This window comes from Chlorocebus sabaeus, chromosome 26 (genome assembly GCF_047675955.1).
Source record: "Chlorocebus sabaeus isolate Y175 chromosome 26, mChlSab1.0.hap1, whole genome shotgun sequence".
NCBI classification, from domain to species: Eukaryota; Metazoa; Chordata; class Mammalia; order Primates; family Cercopithecidae; genus Chlorocebus; species Chlorocebus sabaeus.
This window is the reverse complement of record NC_132929.1, coordinates 3,877,655-3,905,218: the sequence shown is the minus strand read 5'-3', so window position 1 is coordinate 3,905,218 and position 27,564 is coordinate 3,877,655. Positions and strand designations below refer to the sequence as shown.

The 27,564-nt window shown below is 41.9% G+C and overlaps 1 long non-coding RNA gene across 16 annotated transcripts in view; it reads left to right on the top strand.

Annotated features, from left to right (window-relative positions):
* Positions 1 to 27,564, top strand: part of LOC119623586 (uncharacterized) — a 406,106-nt gene that overhangs the window by 331,659 nt on the left and 46,883 nt on the right. For all 16 annotated transcript variants that reach the window (XR_012091421.1, XR_012091423.1, XR_012091418.1 and 13 more), the window contains one exon: positions 25,506 to 25,579. This is a non-coding gene — a long non-coding RNA (uncharacterized lncRNA). The remainder of the gene's footprint in view (positions 1 to 25,505; positions 25,580 to 27,564) is intronic.

Sequence of the window (27,564 nt, the reverse complement as noted above, 5' to 3'; positions counted from 1 at the left end):
GAACCCAGAGGGCAGAGGTTGCAGTGAGCCAAGATTGGACCACTGCACTACAGCCTGGGCAACAGAGTGAGACTCTGTCTCAAAAAAAAAAAAAGAAAAAAGACATGTTACTCTACCCCGTGAAGTCATGTTCCCAAACTAGATGTAAATCCTGTGTGAAATTGATTTAATATTTAGGTCTAAGATCCACCTAGGAATGATCTTATGTGTAATGTGAGGTTATAGATCAGATTTTATTTTTTCCTGTGAATGTATTTCTTGGAATATTTATTGAAAAATCCGCATTTCCCCAATTAATCTCATAAATTATTTGTGTATATACGCATGTATCTGATTTGCTGACTCCCTTTTTTTTCCATTGGTTTATTTCTCTTTGTGAAAATATCACACTATTTTAGTAAGAAACTTCATTTAACACAAGAATTCTCTCTCTAGGGCCTTCTCTTAACCCAGTGTGCTGTTATGTAAAGAAGAACGAACGAAAACCTGTAGGCCTTGCACCTACACCAATATGCTCAGTTGCCCCTTGACAAAAGAGGAGGATTTAGAACTCACCATCACTGTTGACATTTAAGTCTTTAATGTCTTTGTGAATCTTAGGCAACCTCCCCAAAATTGTTCCCTGCTTTATTTGCTTAGTCCATTCTTGGTAGATTTTATGAGATGTCAACACTCCTCATTAGGATTCCCTCCTTCTGAAGCCTTTGGGATTTTGTACCCACCCAGCAACCACCAGAGGTGGCAGAAACCCCCGCTCCACATCCCTCTTGCGCAAGCGCAGTTGCCCCATGAATGCGGTCCTCCTGCTGCAGACCACGCCCACCAAGGGCGGGGCCACAGCCCCTGCAGCTGAGCTCAGAGCCTTCTGTGGGGTCTGCAGTGGCAGGGCCAGCTGCCCCCTGGCTTCCCTCTGGAGCTCTTTGAGGAATGCGGTTCTTTTGCATAAGAAAGGCTTTTCTCTCCAGTCATTCTGCTTGCTGATCAAGAACACTTAACAGCTTCAGGCTTTCCTGGTAATATTCATTCTTGCTTTTGTGTTTTTGTTTTAAGGTCCAAATATCTTTAATACTTGTATGCAGTTTTCTTTTTTATAATTTCACATAAACATCATCTAAAACCAACTTCGCATGTTCGTATTCTGTATTAACAACTTTCGTTTTTGTACTTAAAAATACATTCATAATCATTTTTTCAAAGTATCTTGTCAGTTATTTTCCATTATCATTCTTTACCAGTGCAATGGAAATATTACTTTTATTAGGAAAAGCAGATGTTACACGCTTTTTAGTGTTGTCGAGAAATTTCCTATGAAATACCTCTGGTTGAAAAGGAGAGGAACAAGATTTTCTGTGAGGCACAGGATCAAATATGCTCAGAATATCATGCTTTAATAAAGGCTGGGATTATTTTCATTATATTGTTTAGCTTGTTCTAATTGTAAAAGGTGGACAAAGAATGAATTTGTGTAGACAGAACATTGCGACTCCCATTCTAAATGTAGAGACAGTCACTCCGCACTGCGCAAATAGGAATGTCGTCATGTTGTTTGCTTTTCTCCTTACCCAAAAACTGTAGACATTGCCTGGAGTCTTTGATTTTTTTCCCAACTTGCTTTTGTAATTGTCTGCATGATGTTTGCACAGATAACCAATAATATAGATATATAGTTTTTCTTACTATTTGATGAATGATTACTGTATTTTTTTTTTTTTTTTTTAGTTTTCAGTGAACCAAAAATATCATTCAGAAAACGTTATCATCCATATCCAGGTAGCATATAGTTTTATAATCTGATCTTGTAATAAGGAAATTACAGTCCTTATTGATTTTCTATTATTAGTTAGCATTTTTTAAGTTTTGATGCTTGTGAGTGTTTGGGGATTTTCTGTTCTTTTCTTTTTTTTTTTTCTTTTATTTTACTGTGTCAATAATTTAACACCTTTGTATTGGTTATCTTCTGGGTTGATGTCTATTGTTTAGGCTGAACCTTTGACACTTCTCTGAGGTAGTTTTTATGTGAATTTGTAACCACCCAAGGGATTCACCTTGCCAGCTGTCTAGACAGAGCCGATTTCTCAAAACAGGGGAACTGTAATAGAGAAACAACAATTCACCCAGAGCCGGCTGTGCGGGAGGCCATCGTTTTATTATTACTCAAACCAGTCTCCCTCCCCGTAGGGGGATCAGGGGTTTCTAAGAATAATTTGGTGGGTAGGGGGTCGGAAAGCGGGGAGTGCTGATTGGTCAGGTTGGAGATGAAGTCATAGGGAGTGGAAGCTGTCCTCTTGCGCTGAGTCAGTTCCCGGGTTGGGGCCATGAGATCAGATGAGTCAGTTTATTGATCTGGGTGGTATCCGCTGATCCATTGAGTGCAGGGCCTGGAATATATCTCAAGTCCTGATTGAGCTTAGGTTTCACAATAGTGATGTTATCCCCAGGAGCAGTTTGAGGCGGTTTAGCGTCCTGCAGTCTCCAGCTGAATGAATCCTAAACCCTAATTTCTAATCTTGTAGCCGATTCGTTATTCCTGCAAAGGCGTGATGGAGGGGTGTTGTTTTGGGAAAGGTCTGTTACGTCTTCGTTTAAAAGCTAAACTATACACTAAATTCCTCCTGAAGTTAGTGGGGAATGAACAAGGGCGGCTTGGAGGTCAGAAGCAAGATGGAGTCATTTAGGTCAGATCTCTTTCATTGTAATAATTTTCTCAGTTATGATTTTTTGCAAAGGCGGTTTCAAATCGATGTCTTAGTGTCCTGGGTAGTGAAAATGGGATTCCTCAACCTGAGCTGAACATGGATTTCCTCCTGAAGAAACAATTTAGGGCTCCAAAAAGTAGACTAGGGGGCGGCCGCAGTTGCTCACACCTGTAATCCCAGCACTTTGGTAGGCTGAGGCGGGTGGATCACAAGGCCAGGAGTTCGAGACTAACCTGGCCAACATGGTGAAACCCTGTCTACCAAAAAAACAATTAGCCGGGCATGGTGGCATACACCTGTAATCCCAGCTACTCGGGAGTCTGAGGCAGGAGAATTGCTTGAACTCAGGAGGCTGAGGTTGCAGTGAGCCAAGATCAAGCCATTGCACTCCAGCCTGGGTGACAGAGAAAGACTCTGTGGCATATGATGAGGTTTCTCTTCAAATAGCCTGATGAATCCTTTATTATTTAATTCATAGTAAAACCCCCCCCCCCCCAGCCCCTTTTCTTTGTTTTTCCTTTTTTCCTTTCTGCCTTTGTTACATGCCCGGACATGCCACAGTACCAGGCTTATCAGTACCAGCTCACATTCCTTTCCTTATTTGAAAAGGAGACTAGCTCTCTAGCTCATTGCAGACACCCCTTCCCCTCTCCTCTCTCTCCCTTACATGCCCACCTCATCTATATAGAAAGTTCAAATATCTAGTCAACCGCGATTAGTTCACATTGTGTGACCGGACTCCGGCCAATGGGGAAAGGGTAGAGGGGCAGGACTTGCGTCAGGAATAAAGGCTCTTGTGCCCCTTTGTTCAGGTGTGCTTTCATGGTGACTGGCCAAGGAGAAGAACCCCTCTGTGCAGAAGTGAAATTGCTTTGCTAAGAATCCTTCGTTTGAGTGTTCAGTCTCTTTAGGATTTTGAGCACTATTCCCAACAATTCAATCTCAAAAAAAAAAAAAAAAAAAAAAAAGACCAGGATTGATTTAGGGCCTGTATTGTAAATTGTACAAATGCCAACAGGATTGTATTGAGAGGAACACATTCTCTAGTGAAGGAAGCATTCCTGCAGGATGAGTCCCTGAGACTCACTAGCAAATTTCATACAAGTGATGAAATCCTCAGTCTAATGGACTAAAACAATTCCGGGGCATTTGTTAAAGATGTTTAAGATGTGAGAAACCAACAGAGTAACAGCACTGATACTTTGTGTATATTTTTATTCCAAATTAATAGATGTGTTACAGGGAAAGGGTCCGGATCCAGACCCCAAGAGAGGGTCCTTGATATTCAGGGCCAGTCTGCAGAGTCAAGTTAAAGTAAGTTTATTAAGAAAGTAAAGGAAGAAAAGAATGGTTACGCCATAGACAGCAGCCCTATGGGCTGCAGGATTCCCATGTTTATCATTATTTATTGATTATATGCTAAACAAAGGGTGGATTATCCCTGCCTCCCCTTTTTAGACCACATAAAGTAACTTTCTGATGTTGCCATGGCATTTGTAAACTGTCATGGTGCTGGTGGGATGTAGCACTGAGGACAACGAGAGGTCACTCTTGTCACCATCATGGTTTTCATGGGTTTTAGCTGGCCTCTTTACTGCATGCTGTTTTATCAGCAAGGTCTTTATGACCTGTATCTTGTGCCAGTCTCCTGATGTGACTTAGAATGACTTCACCATCTGGGAATGCAGCCCAGTAGGTCTCATCCTCATTTTACCCAGCCCCATTCAAGATGCAGTTGCTGTGGTTCACGTGCCTCTGGCAGGTGGACATTTGTTTGCCAAGCAATGCTACAGTCAGGGCCTCTGGATTTCAGTCCTCCATACAGAGAATGTCAAGGGCAGACCTTAATAAAAATAAATAAATGAATAACCAAATTTTAAAAATTACTTCTCATTTTCATTATTTTATTGTATTATAATCTGACACCATTAACTTTAATTTCCTTGCATATGGAGAGCAACTTGATACAAACTGTAGTATTTATTTAGTGAAGAAAAGAGACAAGATGATTCCCAAATGTAAAGAAAACTGGAAGTTTTGTGGGAAACAATAGAGGAGATAAGACTTACCAGTTTCTACTGGGCACGGTGGCTCACACCTGTAATCCCAGCACTTTGGGAGGCCAAGGCAGGCAGATCATGAGGTCAGGAGATCGAGATCATCCTGGCTAACACGGTGAAACCCTGTCTCCACTAAAAATACAAAAAATTAGCCGGGCATGGTGGCGGGCACCTGTAGTCCCAGCTGCTCAGGAGGCTGGGGCAGGAGAATTGCTTGAACCCGGGAGGCAGAGGTTGCAGTGAGCTGAGATTGCACCACTGCACTCCAGTGTCAGTGACAGAGCAAGATGCTGTCTCAAAAAAAAAAAAAAAATTTACCAGTTTCTATTTATTTTAATGAGAATTGTGTTGCTCATTTGTAAATAGAAAGCTCCATTTAAATTACAGATGCTTTTTGATTTATGATGAGGTTACTTCCAGATAAACCCATCACAAGTTAAAAATGTCATCAGTCAAAAATGCATTGAAGACACCTAACTTACTTAAAATCGTAGCGTAGCCTATCATCAAGTGTGCTCAAAACAGTTATATTAGCCTAATGTTTTCGAAAATCATCCGCACAAAATCTATTTTATCATAAAGTGTTGAATATCTCATGTAATTTATTGAATGCTGTACTGAAACAGAAAAACAGAAAGACTGGACACTCAAAGTATAGTTTCCATTAATGTGTATTGCTTTTGTTTAATTTGAAAATTTTAATTTGAATCATAGCAAGTCAGGAAGCCCATATATTATAAAATGTAGTAAGTTTATCAGCCATAAATAACAACCAATCACAGGAAATGCAGGGATTTGGTTGAGGTGAGGTGGTTCAACCTATTACACCCATTTCCTTCATCTCTAATGGGCTGCCCTTCATCCTTGGGGTTGTTGCAGGGTGGTTGTGCGGTGCAAAGACCTGAGAATCACTTGAACCTGGAAGGTGGAGGTTGCACTGAGCTGAGATTGTGCCACTGCACTCTGGCCACTGCATTTTAGCATAATCCACCCTTTGTTTAGCATATAATCAATAAATAACAATAAAAATGGTAGTCCAGCAGCCCACAGGGCTGCTGTCTATGGCGTAACCATTCTTTTCTTCCTTTACTTTCTTAATAAACTTGCTTTCACTTTACTCTGCAGACTGGCCCTGAATATCAAGGACCCTCTCTTGGGGTCTGGATCAGGACCCTTCCCCTGTAACATAGCTATTAATTTGGAATAAAAATATACATAAAGTATCAATGCTGTTATTTATTCATTTATTTATTTTTATTAAGGTCTGCCCTTGACATTCTCTGTATGGAGGACTGAAATCCAGAGCCCATGACTGCAGCATTGCTTGGCAAACAAATGTCCATCTGCCAGAGGCATGTGAACCAGAGCAACTGCATCTTGAATGGGGCTGGGTAAAATCTAGCAGGTAGGGCAACAGAGTGAGACCCTATCTCAAAAACATAAATAAATAGAAGGATAATATCTCTGTCAAAGTACAGTGATGCATTGCTTAATCATGGAAGTACCATCTGAGAAATGCATTGTTTGGTGATTTCATCAGTGTGTAAACATGGAGAGCATCACACACACCTAGAGGGCATAGCCTACTACGCATCCGGGATGTATGGTATTTACTATTGCTCCCAAGCCATAAGCCTATAAGCATGTGACTGTCCTGAATACTATAGGCAATTGTAACACAATGATAAGCATTTAAACATATAACCTTCTAAACACAGAAAACGTAAGAATATGGTATAAAACAAAAATTACTGTTCAGTTGTATAGGGCGGTTGCCATGCCTGGAGCTTGCAGGACTGGAAGTTCTGCTGGGTGAGTCAGTGAGTGAGTGGTGAGTGAATGTGAAGACCTAGGACATTACTGTACACTACTGCAGACTTTAGAAACACTGTAAACTAAGGCTACACTTAATTTACTAAAAACTAAAGTAATTGTGCTATGGCATTATGACAGCTTTGACATCTCTAGGTGATAGGAAGTTTTCAGGTCCATTATAATCTTATGAGAGTACTCTCCTATATGTTGTCTTTCCTTGACAGAATAAAATGTCATTTTGAGGGGCATAACTAATAAACATGTAAGAGTCTATTTGATATTTATGTTAAAAGCCCTTCCGTAGTTATAAAAGCATAAGTGTTAGTCACATAAAAATATAAACAATCTTGAAATTAATTCATAAGTAAATTAATAGATATCTTGAAATTGTGCTTATGATAGTTCTAAACCAGACTTTAATGCACAATCTTGGATATCTTAATCACACTGGCATGAAGACTGATGGCAATAAAACATTTCTTAACAAAAGAGACTGCAGCATTTTCTGTGCAATTTGCACCATTCCTCTTCACACCTGTTCTGTAAGTGTTGCTGCAGGCCATCCTACAAGAAATGACAGCAGGTTTCAGCACAAGTTCATGCAAATAATGAAAAGCATGTCATGGCTACCACTAGGCTAACAGCTATTGTAATAAAATTTGAACAAAAAAAGACTAGAAATGATGAAATATGACAATAACGTTGGAAATATTTATCAAGGGAGCCATATTAATATAGGTGGATTTTAGAGAACAAAATACTTTTCCTAGGTTTGCAAGGACAAAACTGTCCAGAAGAACAGAAGAGGGACAGATGAGGTAGAAGCAGCATAGCCCATGAGAGGGGCTCTGTGGTGGATTGAGGATGGAGAGGCTGGTGAAAAGGCTGGGCAGAGTCAGGGCTCACATCCTGACCTGAGAACAGAAGACAGCACAAGAAACAGGTTCATCTTCAGGTACAAACCCTCTTCAGATTGAAAGAGAGATGGGGTGTCTAGGGAAGTAGGCAAGCATTTGGGTAAGAAGAGTCACTGATTCATTAGTGAAACACAACAAAAACAAAATCTTCTGTGTTGCTGTTTGTCCACTCCACGTGTGGGGCTCACAGGGGAGCAACATAGACAAAGTTTCCAAATTCTCAGGTGTTTAAGACCAGTGGGGATTCAGAAAACTCAACAGAAACTGAACTACAAGTGCAAGAGCTGCCCTTGGGCACTCAGGGGACAGGCATCAGGCCTGGGATGCGATGGACAAGGGGTCCTCCAGGAGGAGGAGCATTGGAGGAGATGCTGGAGCGTGAGGGGCCGGGGTCCACCAGACAGGGGAGGGAAAGGGAAGAGGAAACAGTGTGTCTGGCACAGGTCAGGACGTGAGATAAGGACAGTGGGTTGGAAGGATTGCTGGAGTGAGTAATATGTGAAGAGACAGAAGCAGGAAGGACAGACCATGAAGGGACTGGGCAGGGGAGGGAGGGCAGCTCTGGAAGTGATGCAGAGGCCGCTCCCTAAGGACTGCATTCTGTGGGGAGAAGTTCGAATGCCTTTTCTTCTTTTAAGTGTTACCCACAGTCCATGAGATCTACTGACAAGGAAGACAGTTGGAACAAGTAAGGATAGTCCTTGTTTGATGGCAAAGAGCAGCGGCATTACCAGGAGGGGTTGGTGATGGGGAGGGGCAAGGCTGGGGAAGGGCAGAGAAGTTTCTGTCCCCTCAGCCATTTTACAGATGTAGGTTGGATCACTGGATCACAAATTCACAGTGGCTGGCTCACGGCCACCTTGCATCACAGGGTGAGAGCGGCCTCATAGGAAACTGCAGATGAGGGGGGTTCGCAGCTGCACAGAAGGATCCCAGGTAACTTTCAGTCAAGGTTGGCAGGGGGCTGCAGAGGTGACAGCAATGATGGTGGTGGGCAATGTGCAGCCTTTTGGGGCATTGTCTTCATGGACGTGCAGATGTGCACCCATCTGTGTCTGCATGTCCTCTTCAGTGTTCTGACATTCTTATAAAATCCTCATGAGTTTCCCATTGTTCTGAGACCATAACATGTATTTTGACCTTTTTCTATCGTAGGTACCTTTTCTTGTGTACCTAGCAAAATTTACCTAAATTCCTTGTTGCTGGATTATTCATAGCTACAGTATTTTCCAACTTAATAACTAAATGAATTGCCCTGCTTTGTGTGCTTTTGCTTAATCATTCCTGAAGATTCATGTCTCCTCCTTTCAGGGGAGCCACCCCTGCATGTTGATAAGCAAGAGTTCAGTTTAGGGTGTTCTGTTTTCCTAGTTAACTGCGGACACATCTATGCTCTGGAAACTATGAAACTCTCACTACTCATTTGAAAATTCCAATTGCTTTATCTTTTACTTAGCTTTCACTTTATTTACAGTACTCTCTATATTCTTCTGCTTTCTTTGGATTTAGTTTGCTCTACTTTTAAGTCTCCTATGGAGGAAATTTAGATTATTGATTTTTATATGTTCTCTTTGTCTTTTCTTTTATTTATTTATTTATTTATTTATTTATTTATTTATTTTTGGAGACGGAGTCTCTCACTCTGTCGCCCAGGCTGGAGTGCAGTGGCATGATCTCTGCTCACTGCAAGCTCCGTCTCCCAGGTTCACGCCATTCTCCTGCCTCAGCCTCCCGAGTAGCTGGGACCACAGGCACCCACCACCATGCCCAGATAATTTTTTTTGTATTTTTAGTAGAGACAGGGTTTCACCGTGTTAGCCAGGATGGTCTCGATCTCCTAACCTCATGATCCACCCGCCTCAGCCTCCCAAAGTCCTGGGAAGTGAGCCACCACACCTGGCCCTTTTTTTTTTTTTTTTTTTTGAGGTGGAATTTTGCTTTTGTCACGCAGGCTAGAGTACAATGGCTCAATCTCGGCTCACTGCAACCTCTCCCTCCTGTATTCAAGCGATTCTCTTGCTTCAGCCTCCCTAGTAGCTGGGATGAGTCCTTGTTTGATGGGAAGTTTCCGTTTCCAAAAATAAAAAAATAAAATAAATAAATAAATAAAAATTTTTTTAAAGAAAAGCAAAAGAGAGCAGGCGCCTGCCACCACGCCTAGCTCATTTTTGTATTTTTAGTAGAAACAGGGTCTCACCATGTTGGCCAGGCTGGTCTCCAACTCCTGACCTCAGGTGATCTGCCCACCTCAGCCTCCCAAAGTTCTGGGATTACAGGTGTGAGCCACTGTGCCTGGCCAGTGTTTTTTGTTTGTTTCCTTGCTTTGTTTTCAATAGATACATTTCCCCCCTACACTCCCTCACTGCATCCTACAAATTTTGATAAGATGCATTTTAATTTAAACTTAGTTCAAAATGTCGTTTAATTTTCTCTTGAGATTTCTTGCATCACGTGTTATTTAAAAGTGTGTTGGTTTGTCTCCATGTATTTTGAAGTTTACCAGTTATGTGCCTTTTATTGATTTTGATCTTAATTTTATTGGGGTTTTAGGGTATATATTTGTTAACATAAAAATCATAAGATCTATACATTTGGAAAGAAAAAAAGCTATAAATATTCTTGAAGGTAGCCCTATGGCATGTGTACTGAACAAACACGCATGTGACCTATGACCCACGTTCACCTTGGTGTGGAGACTGAGTTTTTTTTTTTTTTTTTGAGACAGAGTCTTACTCTGTCCCCCAGGCTGGAGTGCTGTGGCACCATCATGGCTCACTGCAACCTCTGCCTCCCGGGTTCAAGCAATTCACCTGCCTCAGCCTCCCAAATAACTGGAGTTACAGGCACTTGCCACCATGTCCAGCTAATTTTTGTATTTTTAGTTGAGACAGGATTTCACCATGTTGGCCAGGCTGGTCTTGAACTCCTGACCTCAGGTAATCCACCCGCCTTGGCCTCCCAAAGTGGTATGATTACAGGCACGAGCCACCACACCCAGCCGAGACTTAACATTTAAATGTATTACAGTTAGGCCCTACGCACAGAAGCCCCTTTCAGGACACAAAGGTAGACAAGTACACAATCTCTATAAACCAGTCAGACCCAGTACGTGTTTGGTGGGCTCTTATCAGAAGAAAGTCACTGAAATCAGTCTCTTGTGCAATCAAAGCTGTAGCTATGGCTGGAGGAACGGAGGGTGGAGTCAGCGTCTGGCGGTGGATGAGCTGCAAATTGTTTTAAGATTGTTTGTGTGGAAGTCAGTACTTGCTTATTGGCTAGAGAAAAAGATAAACCTCCTGTGAGTTAGAACATAGTTTATTCTTCAAGTATAGGGGTGAGTGACTTAACCCTTGCCTGGCATGGCCTTAGGTCTTGTTTATAATTTGATCTCTTATTGCCACCAAGAAGAGTTCATTCCTTCATTCTTATGATCTCTATTTTAACATGAATGCTGCTCAGTTGTTGTGTCTAAACTGCAAAAGAGACAGATGATAAGGAGGCATGTCCCACTTTCTGTCCCATCGTGGCTGGAAACTCAGTCTTTACAGTTTCCCTGGGGTCCTGTCTGTTCAGTCAGTTGGGAGGCTTAGGATTTTATTTTTAATTCTTATAGAGGAGTGTTGAAGTCACCGACTATAATAGTGGATTCATCTATTTTTCCTGTTTTAACAGTTTCTGCCTCATAGTTTTATGCTCTGTTGCTACATGTTAGAATTATTATACCTTCTTGGAAAATTGACCCCACTATTATTATGTAATGCCTTTCTATTTCCCTGATAATTTTTCTAACTCTATAGTCAGCTTTTTCTGAAATTAATATAACTACTCCTGCAGTTTCTATTTGCTTGCTATATTTTGTTCCATCTTTTACTTTCAGTTAATATGTGTCTCCATTTTTATTAAATAACAGATAAAACGAGATGTATGTACTATGTAAAACATGAGGTTTGAATAATAATGTGCGTTGTGGAATAGCTAAATCCAGCTAATTAACATGTGCACTACCTCACATAGTTATCATTTTTGTGGAGAGAACACTTTCTATCCACTTTTTTTTTTTTTTTTTTTTTTTTTTGAGACGGAGTCTTGCTCTGTCGCCCAGGCTGGAGTGCGGTGGCGCGATCTCCGCTCACTGCAACCGCCACCTCATGGGTTCACACCATTCTCCTGCTTCAGCCTCCTGAGTAGCTGGGACTACAGGCACCCACCATCATGCCTGACTAATGTTTTGTATTTTTAGTAGAGATGGGGTTTAGTAGAGATGAGACTCAGTCTCAAAAAAATATAAAAATTAAAAATAAATAAAAATAAAATTATAAAAAAGGAGTGAAACTCCGTCTCAAAAAAAAAAAAAAAAAAATCCTCGTTGAATTGCCTTGGCAACTTTTGCAAATTCATAGACTATAAATGTCAGGGTGAATCTTTGGACAGTCATTTATATTCTATTGACCTATATTGCTGTCCTTATGCCAGTACCACAATGTCCTCATTACTATCACTTTATATTGTTTTGAAATCCCATAATCTAACTTTGTTCTGCTTCTCATTATCAATGTGGCTCTTTTAGATCTCATGAATTTCCATATGAATTTTAGAATCAGCTTACAAATTACTCTCCCCTTTCCCCCCAAAAAGCAACAGGGATTTCCATAGCACAACATCACTCTGCTGGACAGCAAGAGGGTGTGTCCAGGAACCATACGTACTCTAGAAAGCCATGGGACTACATACCACATTTCCAGGGACATCTACAAAATCAAGACTCTTCTTTTTATGGTCCAAAATCACAGAGTATATTCTCCATATCTCATTCCTACCTTCAATGAGGAAATGAGTTCCTGGGATCTGAAGACCTGGAGTGAGAGATGCAGCTGACCTAGACCACATTTCTCACTTGTAAGATCAGAATAGCAAACATGTATGTACTAGTAATTTGGACATTTGCAATTCAAGAAATCTCACACCTCCCAGAGCATGCTTCATTCACTCCATGAGAAAAAAACAAACTCACTTAAATCTTCATCTTCAGAAAAAAAAAAAAAATAGGCAGAGTGGCAGACCAAAAACAAGCCATATGTCAATCTGGAGTAGGAGTGACCAGTGTCAAAGTGGAAAATGAGGGCTGATGAGCTTTGGTTCTCAGGCTTTAAAGATGGTAGATGCAAAACTGTCTATCCACGATGGGTTTATACTGATAATTTAGCAGTAAATGAAAGAATAGTGTAATCAGCTGATGTCAGAGTGCACCTTTTAACAACGTTCAAGTACAGATGCATCTTAAAATTGACATTGTGAAAACAAAGTTTTCCAGAATCTAGTCATAATATGGCTGTCCTTGTCTGCACATGCAGGAACTTGATCTAAAAACCTTTGATTGATGTCTTCCGGTGATATGATCACCATCAAAACTTACAGAGGTGCTGTCGGTAGGTTGAATATATAATCTCACAAATAGGAGTCTAGGACTCTGTCAAGAAATGTGATGTCACCAAAGTTCCTCATTAGCAAAGATGATGATAACATGGGGGAAATCATGGACAAGATGTGTAGAAGGTGACTCCGAAGAGTTTGATCTGAGTGACGGGAATTTTAGGAATGCTGTTGTTAGTGTATTCTGCTTATATTTTCCATCTTTGTCATCACAGAAGTGATGTAAGACTAATACCTACATTTATAGTAGTTGATTTTTCAGTAATAATATAAAATTCTAAGTGATAAGATGTATTTGTGCAATAGTCTACGAATTTACTCCTTTATTGTGACATAAAATAATGATGCATTTTACAATTGACTCAAATAATAACTATTTCAATTCCTTGGAAAACACTGTATTAGAAAATGTGGCTTAGTGTTTAGTATAGATGTGCTATTAGTCTACAGGTTTTAAGTATTATTAGTTCATTCAATTCTCACAACATTTCAAGAGGTAGGCAATATTACCACTCCCAAGTTCCAGTTATGAATCTGAGCTAAAGCCTTACAGGAAAGGAGCAGAAGAACCTGAGCTTGACTTGGTCTGTCTCCAGAATCTTTATTTACATCAACTATGTTAGAATATCTTTTCTTCTATATGGTAAATACATCCTAAGTCTTGTTTCAGAAATCATTCTTTACACAATAGACATGAAATTATTTTTCTCAATTGCAATCTAAATGCTACATAAAATTGTTTTTATGTTCAGGTCAATGAACCATCTGGTGATCATTTTGTATGTAATGTGGGGTCAAAGGTCAGATTTTTATTTCTCCTCCCCCTGCAGAAGGATATTCAATTTCCTAGAACATTGATAGAAAAATCAATTTTCCCCCCATTGAACTTTCTTAAATATGTATGTATAGGAGTTTTCCACCAGCCATGGTGGTTCACACCTGAAATCCCAGCAATTTAGGTGGCTGTGGTGTGAGGACTGCTTGAGCCCAGGAGTTTGAGAAAGGCCTAGGCAACATAGTGAAACACTGTCTCTACAGCAATAAAAATTTTACGCTGGGTGTGGTAGCTCACACCTGTAATCCCAGCACTTTGGGAGGCCAAGGCGGGTGGATCACCTGAGGTCAGGTGTTCGAGACCAGCCCGACCAACACACTGAAACCCCGTCTCTACCACAGATACAAAAACTAGCTTGGCATGGTGGCGCATGCTTGTAGTCCTAGCTACTCAGGAGGCTGAGGCAGGAGAATCGCTTGAACCCAGGAAGCAGAGGTTGCAGTGAGCCGAGATCATGCCACTGCACTCCAGCTTGGGCGATGGAGTGAGACTTTGTCTCAAAAAAAAAAAAAATTGTAACAATAAGGAGTGTTCAACACTCATTCTACTTGCTAACACTATGCAGCTTCAAATCTTGCCTTTTTTTTTTTTTTTGAGACGGAGTCTCACTCTGTCACCCAGGCTGGAGTGCAGTGGCACAATCTCGGCTCACTGCAAGCTCCATCTCCCGGGTTCATGCCATTCTCCTGCCTCAGCCTCCCGAGTAGCTGGTACTACAGGTGCCCGCCACCACGCCCGGCTAATTTTTTATATTTTTAGTAGAGACGGGGTTTCACCATGTTAGTCAGGATGGTCTCGATCTCCTGACTTCATGATTTGCCCGCCTCTGCCTCCCAAAGTGCTGGGATTACAGGCATGAGTCACTGCGCCCAGCAGAAATATTGCCTTTTAATGATTTTGTTTTTAATTTGTCTTTCTGACTAATGTCTTTATCACTTGTGTACATTTTTTTTTCTTTTAGCCACATAAATATCATCTACAACCCAAAATACATTTCTCCTTTATTTAAAGCACAAATCAAGCAGATGTTCAACAAATAGGCAATAAAAATCAGATTAAAGATACTGTAGGTCCAGGAGCTGTGGCTCACACCTGTAATCCCAACACTTTGGGAAGCTGAGGCAGCAGATCACCTGAGCTCAGGAGTTTGAGACCACCCTGGCCAACATGGTGAAACCTCTTCTCTGCTACAAATATAAAAATTAGCCGGGTGTGGTGGTGCACACCTGTAATCCGAGCTACTCAGGAGGCTGAAGCAGGAGAATCGCTTGAGCCCAGAAGGCAGAGGTTGCAGTGAGCTGAGACTGCGCTACTGCACTCCAGCCTGGGCCACAGAGTGAGACTCTGTCTCAAAAAAAAAAAAAAGACGCTGTAGTAGGAAATGTGCATTACTCTATTGAAATCCACAAAATGCATGAGCATACAACCTAAATTTAAATGGTAATTGAAGGTTTTCTGGAAGCGGCAATTTATGATTTAATAGATGAATAAGAAGTAGCTGAAAACCATGTAAATTAGAGCTAATAAATACAAAAGATCATTAGTATTGACGTAGAGAATGGGAGTGTAGAGAATGCAAAAAAAATTGAGACATCGCAAGGAGAGCAGCAATTTCAGTATACTTGAAGGAAGCTAGAAATAGATATACAAATTTCAGTACACTTGAAGGAAGCTAGAAGTATATACCAGGGCTAGATTTTTAAGATATTTAATGTCGTGTCAATGTGTTGGTATTTTATAATCTTCTGTAGTTCCAGATATTAGCTAGGGTGTGCTCACTTAGGAACACAGCTGTTGAAATTGTAAATGAGAATTTGGGTCTCATACATTTGAAGAAAAAATTATATGAGGCTTAGGTTCAGATTCTGTACAAACAAAGGAAAAGTATGGGTGGGGAAAATAGCCTGAGGTCCAGGAAAAATGGCCACAGAAAATTTTCGTATTTTCAGATAAAATCTACTCTTCACGTTAGACCTCCCTATGAAAGATGCTGGTTCAATAATAAACTCTCCACCTGGAAAAGGACATTTAAGCTCCAAATCCAGGTTGCTTTCATGCCTTGAAGTCACCTTATTTGTACTTCAGAAGCACGTGCTAGCTAGCTTTAGGGAATGAGGAACCCTGTGCTGACAGTGCCATCTAGCATCAACAGAAACAGGAACCAATGGCAACCTTAATAAGTACAGGAAAAAAGTTGGGGTCCAGGAACCAAGAAAGACTGCTCGTTTGAGCAGGATTTTTACAATTTACCTAAAAACTTAAACATAATGCATAAATGCTCTGGGATTAAATAATGTAACGTAGGCCAGGCGCAGTGGCTGACGCCTGTAATCCCAGTACTTTGGGAGGCCCAGACGGGTGGCTCACTTGAGGTCAGGAGTTCAAGACCAGACTGGCCAACATGGTGAAACCTCATCTTTACAAAACACACACACACAGACACACAGACACACACACACAAACGCCGGGCGCACTGGCACGCGCCTGTAATCCCAGCTACTCGGGAGGCTGGGGCAGGAGAATCGCTTGAACCCGGGAGCAGGATGTTGTGGTGAACCAAGATCGGGCCACTGCCTGGGCAACAGAGCGAAACTCCGTCTTAAAAAAAAAAAAAAAAAAAAAAAAAAAATGCAATCTAATAATGCCCAGCAACGATACAGGGAAGCCTGGCCCATACTCACTTTTCCAGTCACCTGCTGTTAAGTAGTGCACGTGTTAAAGGACTATATGAGTGCTAGTAGCTGATTCTTTCACTTACAAACATGAATGGACACGATTGTGTTAACATGGGCAAACACGTAAATTTGATTGTAAAACTAGTTGACGCTAAACTGTGACACATTAAATCCTTGAGTAATTGTGTGTTTCCATATATATATTCGGTCCCACTACAGTTCACAAGATGAACGGGACTTCTTAGGTTAAAGCCTTGAAAAGTTATTCTTTAAAACGTTTTCCAATCTGATAGAGACATCCAGCGTATTCGCGCAAGTCTCCGTGGCGGGTCCGGGGCTCCTAAAGCCCCGCGGGTCTCGCTGGTGCCACCATAGCTATTAGGGCGACCACCGCGGGTACGCAGCCCGCAGGAAATGCGCCATCGTTCCGAGCGGCTGACAAACCCGCAGTGCGCCATGGGAAGGTCACCTGACAGTTGGGGAGAACGGCAGCCCGCAGGGACCGATCTTCTGCGCGCCTGCACAGCGCAGGCGGAATTGGGAGGCCTCTTCCCCTCCCGGTTTCCGTTTCCGCGCGCCCCAAGGGTCCGTTCCGCTTATGGCGGCCGCCAGGAGTCTCCCTTCCGTCGCAAGCGTTAAAAATTTCCTCTCTAGGCTTCGTACAATTGTTCTGGTCTTGCACTTTATATTTGCATTAACCTTGGGTTTGCTTGTTGTTTTCCCGTGAAAGTTTGTATTGTGGTATTTCTATCACATCCCCTCCTCTTGTTATATAAACATTGACCTATAATTGTATATCCTTCCCTCTCAATATTAACAATTTTCTCTTTTTTGCGTTCTTTGAAAAAAAGAAATCCTTTTCAAAAATACTGAACTTGTCATTTTTAAGAAATCAGATACTACTTTAATCATTTATGTACTGTCCGTAAGATTTTCTATATATTCTCTATTATCTTTTCCAGTAATATACCATTAATATGAGAGGACTTGTGGAAGCTTCAAGGTCACACTTTCAAAACCCAGAGTTTAGTATCTCATTATAGAATATTTGTAATTTAAGAAAAATTATACAAGGTTGAAAGAATTTTCACAAATATATTTTTTAAATAGCTGCTAGTCCTCCAGAATGCATAAGGACAATACTATTTTCAGCTAATACTTTTTAAGTGATTATTTTCTGCCTCGTATTCTTTTGAAATTATGCATTTAGGCCTGGCGCGGTGGCTCACGCCTGTAATCCTAGTACTTTGGGCGGCGGAGGTGGGCAGATTGGCTGAGCTCAGGGGTTTGAGACCAGCATGGGCAACACAGTGAAATCCCATCTCTACTAAAATACAAAATAAATTAGCCGGGCGTGAAGGTGTTTGCCTGTAGTCCCAGCTACTCGGGAGGCTGAGGCAGGAGAATTGCTTGAACCCGGGAGGCGAAGGTTGCAGTGAGCCCAGATCATGCCACTGCACTCTAGCCTGGAGGACAGAGCGAGATTCTGTCTCTACAAAAAAAAGAAAAAAGAAAAAAGAAAAAAAAAAGAAATTATGCATTTAATTGAAGCCCAGAAAATATAGGTGTAATGTGTTCTATGAAATGAAACATTGTTTAGATGAGAAAATAAACGTCAAATGCATTTGCCTTTTCAAAGCAGCAATTAGTGGCGAAGTGTGAACACAAAACCAGTCTTCTTTCTGCAGAGACCATGTCTGTCACCCTTGTGCTGGAATGAACAACGTCACATATTTTTTTGTTTGCATATGGCGTGAGGGTCAAATTCTGCCCAGCGTGTTTGCTTTCTTTTTTAAATAAATATTTGTTGGAACACAGCTATGCTGTTCATTTTTGTATTGCTGATAGCTGCCTTAATGCTACAATGGCAGTAGTTGCAAAAGAGACAGAATGACCCATAAAACCAAAATTATATACTCTCTAACCTTCCTACCACCCAGTGTTCTGTCTGGTGTTAGGGCAATTAAGTCTTTGGTATGTTAATTTGGGTGACATTCACACTTGGGCTGTTGGAGAGGAGTGGGTGAACCTGTGAGTTAATCAGCAACTCCAAGAGGTCCATTTCCCAAGCATCTTTCCTTCCATAACTTCACGGTAATTTTGGTTTCCTTTGGTCTCCTCTGGCCATTATTTTTCTACTTCTGGGGTAGAGAAAAAAAGGAAAATGATGAAGTTGGACCCACTGTCTTGGACCTTTAATGATTCCTGGCAGAGAAAGGTTTTCTAACTTTTAGTTTTTGTTCTTGTGAACCCCCTGAGCAGCCAGTGTCATCATGACAACAGGATGGCCTGAGAGGTGGAGTAGAAGAGATTGGAGAAAAAGGCGACAGAGTGAGACCCTGTCTCAAAAAGAGGGGGATGGTGGTGGAGGGATGGGAGGAAAGGGGAATTCTTCACTCTGAGTTCCGTTTTCATTCCTTGAACTAGAAGACTTTTCCTGGAGCCCTCAGTCTGCACCACAGACTCACTTCCGGGTTTCTGCCTGTCTTAAGTTCAGGCCTGGGGATAAGTGAGAGGTAAAAGTTAAAATTCATCACCAATTTAGTAGTACTTCACAATCCAGTGTTATTCCTTCATTTTCCTGTTACTACTTAGTCCTCAAACAGCTCTTCTGTACGTTTTATCCGAGTTTTATAGCTATATTCAGTAGGAGAGACAAGGCAGAATATACTTTATCTTTCCTGAAAATGGAACCCTAATGGGAGCCTGATGAATCTTTTTAATTGAAGCCAAAATATGAAATTAATATGTGCTCACAAATTCATATTTATAATAATAAAATATGACATTCAACCCAAGTTATTCATTTCAATATTTATGTCTTTTTTTGTGAGACAGAGTCTTGCTCTGCTGTCCAGGCTGGAGTGGAATGGCACAATCTCGGCTCACTGCAACCTCTGTCTTCAGGGTTCAAGCAATTCTTGTGCCTCACTACGGGGTCTTTCTACGTTGCCCAGGCTGGTCTTGAACTTCTTGACTCAAGTGATCCTCCCACCATGGCCTCCCACAGTGCTGGGATTACAGGCATAAGCCACCACGCCTGGTCCCAAAGAATTTTAATCTTCAGAAAAACAAAATCATATTTGCTGTCCCCGTATGACATTTGAATAATGACGGTTGATGCAACTTTACATTTCATTTTTATGAACTGAAAAAAATGGAGCCTCCACAGGGCAAGTTCTCTGCTCTGCCTGGAAGATAGGCAGGTATTCAGAGCATGAAAAGATACTGCTGCCCCAGGTAATGCAGTCAAGAGGGAATTCAAGCGTATGGAGGTGATTTTTATTGCTATCAGAAGAGTGTGGTTTAAAAAGTCACAGTAAGGGCCGAGTGTGGTGGCTCATGCCTGTAATCTCAGCACTTTGGGAGGCCAAGGCGGGCGGATCACCTGAGGTCAGGAGTTCCAGAACAGCCTGGCCAACATGGTGAAACCCGTCTCTACTAAAAACACACACACACAAAAACAATTAGCTGGGCCTGGTGGTGGGCGCCTGTAATCCCAGCTACTTGGGAGGCTGAGACAGGAGAATTGCTTGAACCTGGGAGGCAGAGGTTGCGGTGAGCCGAGATTGTACCACTGCACTCCAGCCTGCGCAACAAGAGCGAAACTCCATCTCGAAAGAGAGAGAGATCACAGTAAGGCACCGTAGCTGACTCAAACAAAAATTTAAAAAGTCATTGTGTTCCAGCATAGGCCTGATAATTTAAAAATCGAAGAACCGTGGATATATTAACAATTACATAAAGCATATCTAGATTTTGAAGTCATTTCATGCCATATTCATGAGTTCTGGGTTTATTAACTATTCCTCTGCTTTATTTGGTGTATCAGTTTTAGGAACACTGTATGTATAATTGTCAAGTCTTTCGTCTGAAGGTGCCAAAACAAAGCCTGGCTTTAGGATCAGATCCTGGGCAGGCAGAAGAGAGATAGAGGCAGAACAAGATATCCTGCCTATCTGAAGTGGCCATGTGTTTTCAATTGACGGTCTTCTCGTCATCCGCTTCTTATCTGAAGTGGCCATGTGTTTTCAATTGACGGTCTTCTCGTCATCCGCTTCTTATCTGAAGTGGCCATGTGTTTTCAATTGACAGCCTTCTCCTCATCCGCGTCTTCTCTGAAGTGGCCATGTGTTTTCAATTGACGGCCTTCGCCTCATCCACTTCCACCTTCCCCTGATGCTCTCAGAGTAGGCTACGAAGGCCTCTCCCTAACCACATTCTAGCTGCCTCTTCATATCCTCAGTGGATCATTTCTCCAAGCTGTACGTGTCCTGGTAATTGGTTTTGAATTTTTATGTTCTTCTATGTGCAAATGATTAAATATTAAATACAAAAGTAGATTCAGGCCGGGCGCGGTGGCTCAAGCCTGTAATCCCAGCACTTTGGGAGGCCGAGGCGGGCGGATCACGAGGTCAGGAGATCAAGACCATCCTGGCTAACACGGTGAAACCCCGTCTCTACTAAAAAATACAAAAAACTAGCCGGGCGAGGTGGCGGGCGCCTGTAGTCCCAGCTACTCGGGAGGCTGAGGCAGGAGAATGACGGGAACCCGGGAGGCGGAGCTTGCAGTGAGCTGAGATCCGGCCACTGCACTCCAGCCTGGGCGACAGAGCGAGACTCCGCCTCAAAAAAAAAAAAAAAAAAAAAAAAAGTAGATTCATTTGTTTGTACTTTCCAGGCCCATAATCTCTAACTTTTGTTTTTGCTACAAAGCCTTTAAAAAAAAATTCAGTCACCCTAGATTCAGATTTTAACTGAAATTTATTTTTGAAGGTAAATGTCTTACATAAAGTTTGGCTAAAAGGGAAGAAAAAAATATTACCTAAAGTTTATGTGGTCATTGTACTTGCAGCATTTTAGCAAGCATGATTTTTAATGATATTCAAAAATTTTGACAATGAATACTGTTACAGAGACTAAGAGTGCATGATTTCTTCCACTTTCATAGCACAGATGCTCCTCGACTTACAATGGGGTTATGTCCCCAATAAACCTACCATAAATTGAAAATATTTTAAATTGGCGGGGTGCAGTGGCTCACGCCTGTCATTCTAGTACTTTGGGAGGCTGAGGCAGGCGGATCATAAGGTCAGGAGTGCGAGACCAGCCTGACCAACACAGTTAAACCCCATCTCTACTAAAAATACAAAAATTAGCTGGACATGGTGGTGTGCATCTGTAATCCTAGCTACTCAGGAGGCTGAGGGAGAAGAATCGCTTGAACCCAGGAGGCAGATGTTGCAGTGAGCCGAGATCACACCACTGCACTCCAGCCTGGGTGACAGAGCGAGACTCCGTCTCAAAAATAAAAAAAAAAAAAAAAAAAAAAAATATATATATATATATATATATATAGAGTAAGCTGAAATGCATTTAATATACCTAATCTATTGAATATCATTGCTTGGCCCAGCCTTGAGCACTTGAATGTGCTCAAACCACATTAGCCTATGGTTGGGCAAAATCATCAAACACAAAGTGTATTTTATAATAAAGTGTTGAGTATCTCATGTAACTCATTGAATACTGAAAGTGAAAAACAGAATGGTTGTGTAATTCTCAAAGTTCAGTTTCTACTGAACGCTTATCACTTTCATACCATCATAAAGTTGAAAAATTGTAAATTGAACCATCTTAAATTGAGTACCATCTGTACTGTGAAATTCCAACTTCTGGATAGTCAAGAAGGAAGCCAGGGAAATTTGAAATCAGAGGCTTTGCAGCCAACTACGCAGAGAGGCCAAGCATATTCCTTGGATGATCTGTGGTGGACGGTCTCTGCCAAGATATGCCCCATTAGCACGCACAGCCCTGTACATACACAAAGCCTGTAGGAAAGGCACCTTGGCCAGAGCCTCGGGCTCACCCTAGTGCAGTGTGGAAAGGTCATCTGGCTGTCTGGGAGGACAGTAGCCCACAGGGGCTGAAGCTGGGCACACCCACTGGGTATAGATGGCTCAGGGCCAGTTTTATAATCCCTCCCTCCTCAAAAAAAACACTCCACTCTTGACCATTGCACTCCAACCTCTGTCCCTGCATCCTCTACCAGGCTGCACACCTGCAATTGCACTTTGAATAATAACAGGCATCACTGGCAATATCTTATGCTCTTATTTCAGATAAAGCCTTGAAAAATATATGTGCAATTATATCTGTGCTTCTTTGTGGATATATGTTTTATTATATTCACTATGTGATTATAATAATATTAGTTACTACTAGTATTTATCAAGAACGTAGGGCTGAAGCTGGGCTCAGTGGCTCATGCCTGTAATTCCAGCATTTTGGGAGGCTGAGGCAGGTGTATTATTTGAGGTCAGGAATTCAAGACCAGCCTGGCCAACATGGCGAAACCTGGTCTCTATTAAAAATACAAAAATTGGCCGGGCATGGTGGCTCATGCCTGTAGTCTCAGCTACTCGGGAGACTGAGGCACGAGAATCGCTTGAGCCTGGGAGGTGGAGGTTGCAGTGAGCTGAGATCATGTCACTGCACTCCAGCCGGGGCAACAGAGCACCACTCTGTCTAAAAAAAAGAAGAAAAAGAAAAAAAGAATGTAGGGCTGGGCATGGTGGCTCATGCCTGTAATCCCAGCATTTTGGTAGGCCGAGGCAGCAAGATTGCTTGAGCTCAGGAGTTCAAGACCAGCCTGGGCAACATGGCAAAACCCTGCCTCTACCAAAAAAAAAAAAAAAAAAAAAAAAATTTTGTGTGTGTATATATGTGTATGTGTGTATGTGTGTGTGTGTGTGTGCGTGTGTATACATGTCAGGCATGGTGGCACATGCCTGTGGTCCCAGCTACTTTAGAGGCTGAGGTGGGAGGATCGCTTGAGCCCAGAAGGTTGAGCTGCAGTGAGGCATGATGGATCCATTGCACTTCAGCCAGGGTGAAACAGCAAGCCCCTGTCTCAAAACACAAACAAACAAAAAGGGTGTAGTATATTCCTGGTATTGATAGTGTTTTTCATAATTTAAGTAAGACTTGGTGTAAAGGTATGCATTGTGTAGTATAAATGCACAGAGAGGAAAGGAGAGATTGGGTACAAATTCAGGAAGGCATAAAGTATTGATGTCATGACACTTAGCCCATCCTTGCTTTGCACAGACCACGTTTCTCACCACTGTGCTGGTGTATACACCAGCATGATCTTCTGAAGCCTTGGATAATTTGGTGTGGATGGCTTTGTTTTGGATTCTTTTAAATTTTGTTCTCTTAAAACTTTCCGTAGTATTTCATATTCATAGGCCACAGTTACTTTCCATTTACTATTATACTTTTATGTATTTTTTTTCTTATTTTGGTATGAGAAACAATGTTGGAATAATCATGCCTAAACATAACTAAGCCAATGTCAAAATGTTTGTAGGGGAGACTCATAGTGTTGCCAGAAAAAGGGACCCCGACCCAGACCCCGAAAGTGGGTTCTTGGATCTCTAGCAGGAAGGAAATCAAGGTGAGACGCAGAGTGCACTGGAAAGAGAGAGTTTATTGAAAGCTACTCGACTATAGAGCACAGCATCCTCAGACAGCAAGACGAGAAATGCCTTGTATTTAAGTTTTTCTTATGTAAGCGTCTTGTCTATGTAAAGACTAAACTAAGCTGTGTCTACCTGGAGGTGGGTTGACAGCATGACAAAATTTACTATTCTGTTGATATAAAGAAAATGGTCCTTAACGTTTTATTAAGTGCATCAAAGCCATAACTGTAAGTAATTTGAAAGCACATATTGTTATGGGTATTGGGACATCTGGATTTTGTGTTGTAGGAGTGTGTCCTTGCACCAGTAGCCTAGGTATTGTTAAGCTGTTTCCTCAATTATAAACATGACTATGGGTTGTGACCAGCAAGGAATGTGCCTTAGTTAATCTCAAGATGGAGCTGAACTTAAAATGCCATTACTTTGACTCTAACCGGCTCCTGCTTCTCTAACAATAGGGTCAAAAGGTGTTCTTTAAAATCTTCCTAGACATTGCCAAATTGCTTTTGGAAACTTCTCACCTGGTGAGATGGCATGATTATCTTTGGCTCATTTTTCTACATAGGCTTGGAAACAGTTTTACGTTTGTAAATATGTATCACCTCATTTATAAATTTGTTTGAATAATTTAAACATTTTGCTTTCATTCCCTGTTTTGCTACTCTCTATTTTCCTTGCCTGAGTCTTTCCCACATCTCTGCAACATTGTATCATTTCCCACACCTAAAACCAAAAAGGGACAGGCAAGCCAGTGGAGAGAGCAGAGGCTGATGAGAAGGAAGGATTTTCAAGGAAGGAATCTGAGGCCGTGTGTGTGTGTGTGTGTGTGTGTGTGTGTGTGTCTGGGGTGTGAGTATTGTTATTAGAGTGTTGTCCACCTGTTGCATGGCCATATTTTTACTATCAGGATATAGAACACAATTACTACAACTCCATACAGATGAAATTAGTTTATTTTTCATATGTATTTAAAAATAATAGTGTGAACAGACCAGAACCCTTCTTCAAAGTTGAAGAATGTCCTCATGGATCCAGCACCTGTCTGGTTTCTGTTTCTGCATTCTCAGTGGATAGCCTCACTTCTCTTTCTCCAATTTTGGAGGATGTGTCAAAAATTCTCTTCTTAACCAAACATTAGTCAGGCTGTGGAACGTTCTCCTAACTCCATCCATGCACTTTCTTGTAAAATGTAGTTTTAGCAAGAACACTGCTACGTTAGTTTAGCAAGACCCCCACCTTAGATAACTGATCACCTTCAATATCTTATCAGGTTCCTCATCCTCCACCATCCCTTAAGTGATCATCCCAGCTTGTCTTCAGCGAGAATCCTGTTAGATCAGTTTAGCCAGAATCCCTCTTGCCCCGATGTTAATTCTTAGTAATTTTCCAACCACTAGTCCCCACCCTATTCCTTGGGCATAAATTGCCACTTGCCCATGCTGTACTTAGAGTTACTTAAAGAGTTGAGTCTAACTCTCTCCCACACTGCACGGTCCCATTACGGCAGTCCCTAAATCTGTTGCAGTGGTCCTGAATAAAGTTTTCCTTACTGTGCATTAACAAGTATCATTGAAAATTATTTTTCTTTAACAGATACTTTGACGAAGGTAATTGGGACTCCCATCAAATCTCCACACAGCTAGCAGCCACGTGGGGCACTTCTCCAGGTGAGGATTGTCCCTGTTCCACTTACATTCCTGTCAGTAAAATGGTAGGTTCAGTGTCAGGCTTTACCATTTTCTTCAGGAGAGACCCATCTGATGTTCAGTCAGCTATCAGATGGGTTCAGCCATAGCACACGTTAGCTGTGACATGACATCATTTATGACAGTGACTTTGAGCAGAGTTGCACACCTGAAAAGGGACTCAATTAAAATTATCATTCATTTTAGTGATTTCTCACATGCATTTGTGATTTCCATTTTCCAAAACCCCTAATGTTACATTTCTTCTTCACATGTTAGATGTGAACAAAGTAAGACTAACTGTGGCCGCAATCTCTTTACTTGGGACCCTACCCAAAGTGGCAGGAATGGGATGTAAAGTGACATAATCAGAGACCGTCAAACTGGCTTTTAATCGTTAAGTATCATTGTCATCTCAAAGCAATTGGCATAGTTGCTGACCCCTTAAATGTCCTTTCTCCATCTTATCGTCTCCTTTGTTCCTTGTATCATCTTCTGGTCCTATAGCAATACATCCCCACGAGCACACACTGAGGTTTTTGTTTGTTTGTTTTGAGACAGAGTCTTGCTCTGTTGCCAAGACTGGAGTCCAGTGGCACGATCTCAGCTCACCGCAACCTCTGCCTCTCAGGTTCAAGTAATTCTCCTACCTCAGGCTCCCATGTAGCTGGGATTACAGGCGTGTGCCACCATGCCCGGTTAATGTTTGTATTTTTAGTAGAGACAAGGTTTCACCATGTTGGCCAGGCTGCTCTCGAACTCCTGACCTCAGGTTATGCTCCCGCCTTGGCCTCCCAAAGTGCCGAGATTACCAGCATAAGCCACCGCACCTGGCCTCACTGAGGTCTTAATACTGACTTGAACTTTGTCTGTGGGCATCAGCATCAGTCCATGTATTATATTAGGTCTGGGTTCGGTGTGGTGGCTCACACCTGTAATCCCAGCACTTTGGGAGGCCGAGGCAGGCTCACAGGTAAACAGCTTAGATGAAGTTCTCACATTCTCCGAGATTTGTGTACATTGGAGATTCAGAAAAATGTAACCTAGAATTAAATGATAGATGGAATAGCTGCCTTTGGGGGCGAAGAGGACAGGCATCAGACCTGGGATAGACCAGGGAGGCCTCTTGTTCCTTGAAATGGTACCCCAGCCTATGAGGTCTGCATGCCAGGAAGCCGAATGAGTGAGGATGGTCTGTGTCCACTGGGGAGGTCACTGGATGTTGCCAGGAGGCATAGGGTCTGGGAAAGAGGGAGGGTGGAGACAGGGAGAGAGGACGCCCCAGGCTCGCAGATGGACTGACCAGAGGACTTATATTAAGTCATAGGACAGTAGAGAAAGTAAGAGCCAAGTATAATGTAATCCCAACAATATACAAAATATTAATCATTTTATTAGTTAATGTCAATGAACTGTACACTTAAAATGGTTAAAAAAGGTAAATTTTAGGTTACATATATTTTACCGTAAAATAAAATGAGAAGTATATTAGAAATGACTTTTTTTAAATTGTTTTTTTGAGATGGAGTCTTGCTCTACTGCCCAGGCTAGAATGCAGTGGCACAATGTCGACTCACTGCAACCTCCGCCTCCTGGGATTACAGGCACCTGCCACCATGTCCGGCTAATTTTTGTATTTTTAGTAGAGACGGGTTTCACCGTCTTGCCCAGGCTGGTCTCAAACTCCTGACCTCGTGATCCACCTGCCTCGGCCTCCCAAAGTGCTGGGATTACAGGTGTGAGCCATTGTGCCTGGCCCTAACATGAATTCTTTAGAGAGGTGAACCAGGGACGGGATTGTGGATCAATCATGCAAAGACCCACTCCTCTGGGCTTCATTTCCTCCATACTGAATGTGCATCCCTACACGTTCATGTTGTTTTTTCGTAGGTAGTGCAGGGGATCAGAATAGGATATCCCCGGCCGGGCGTGGTGGCTCACATCTGTAATCTCAGCACTTTGGGAGG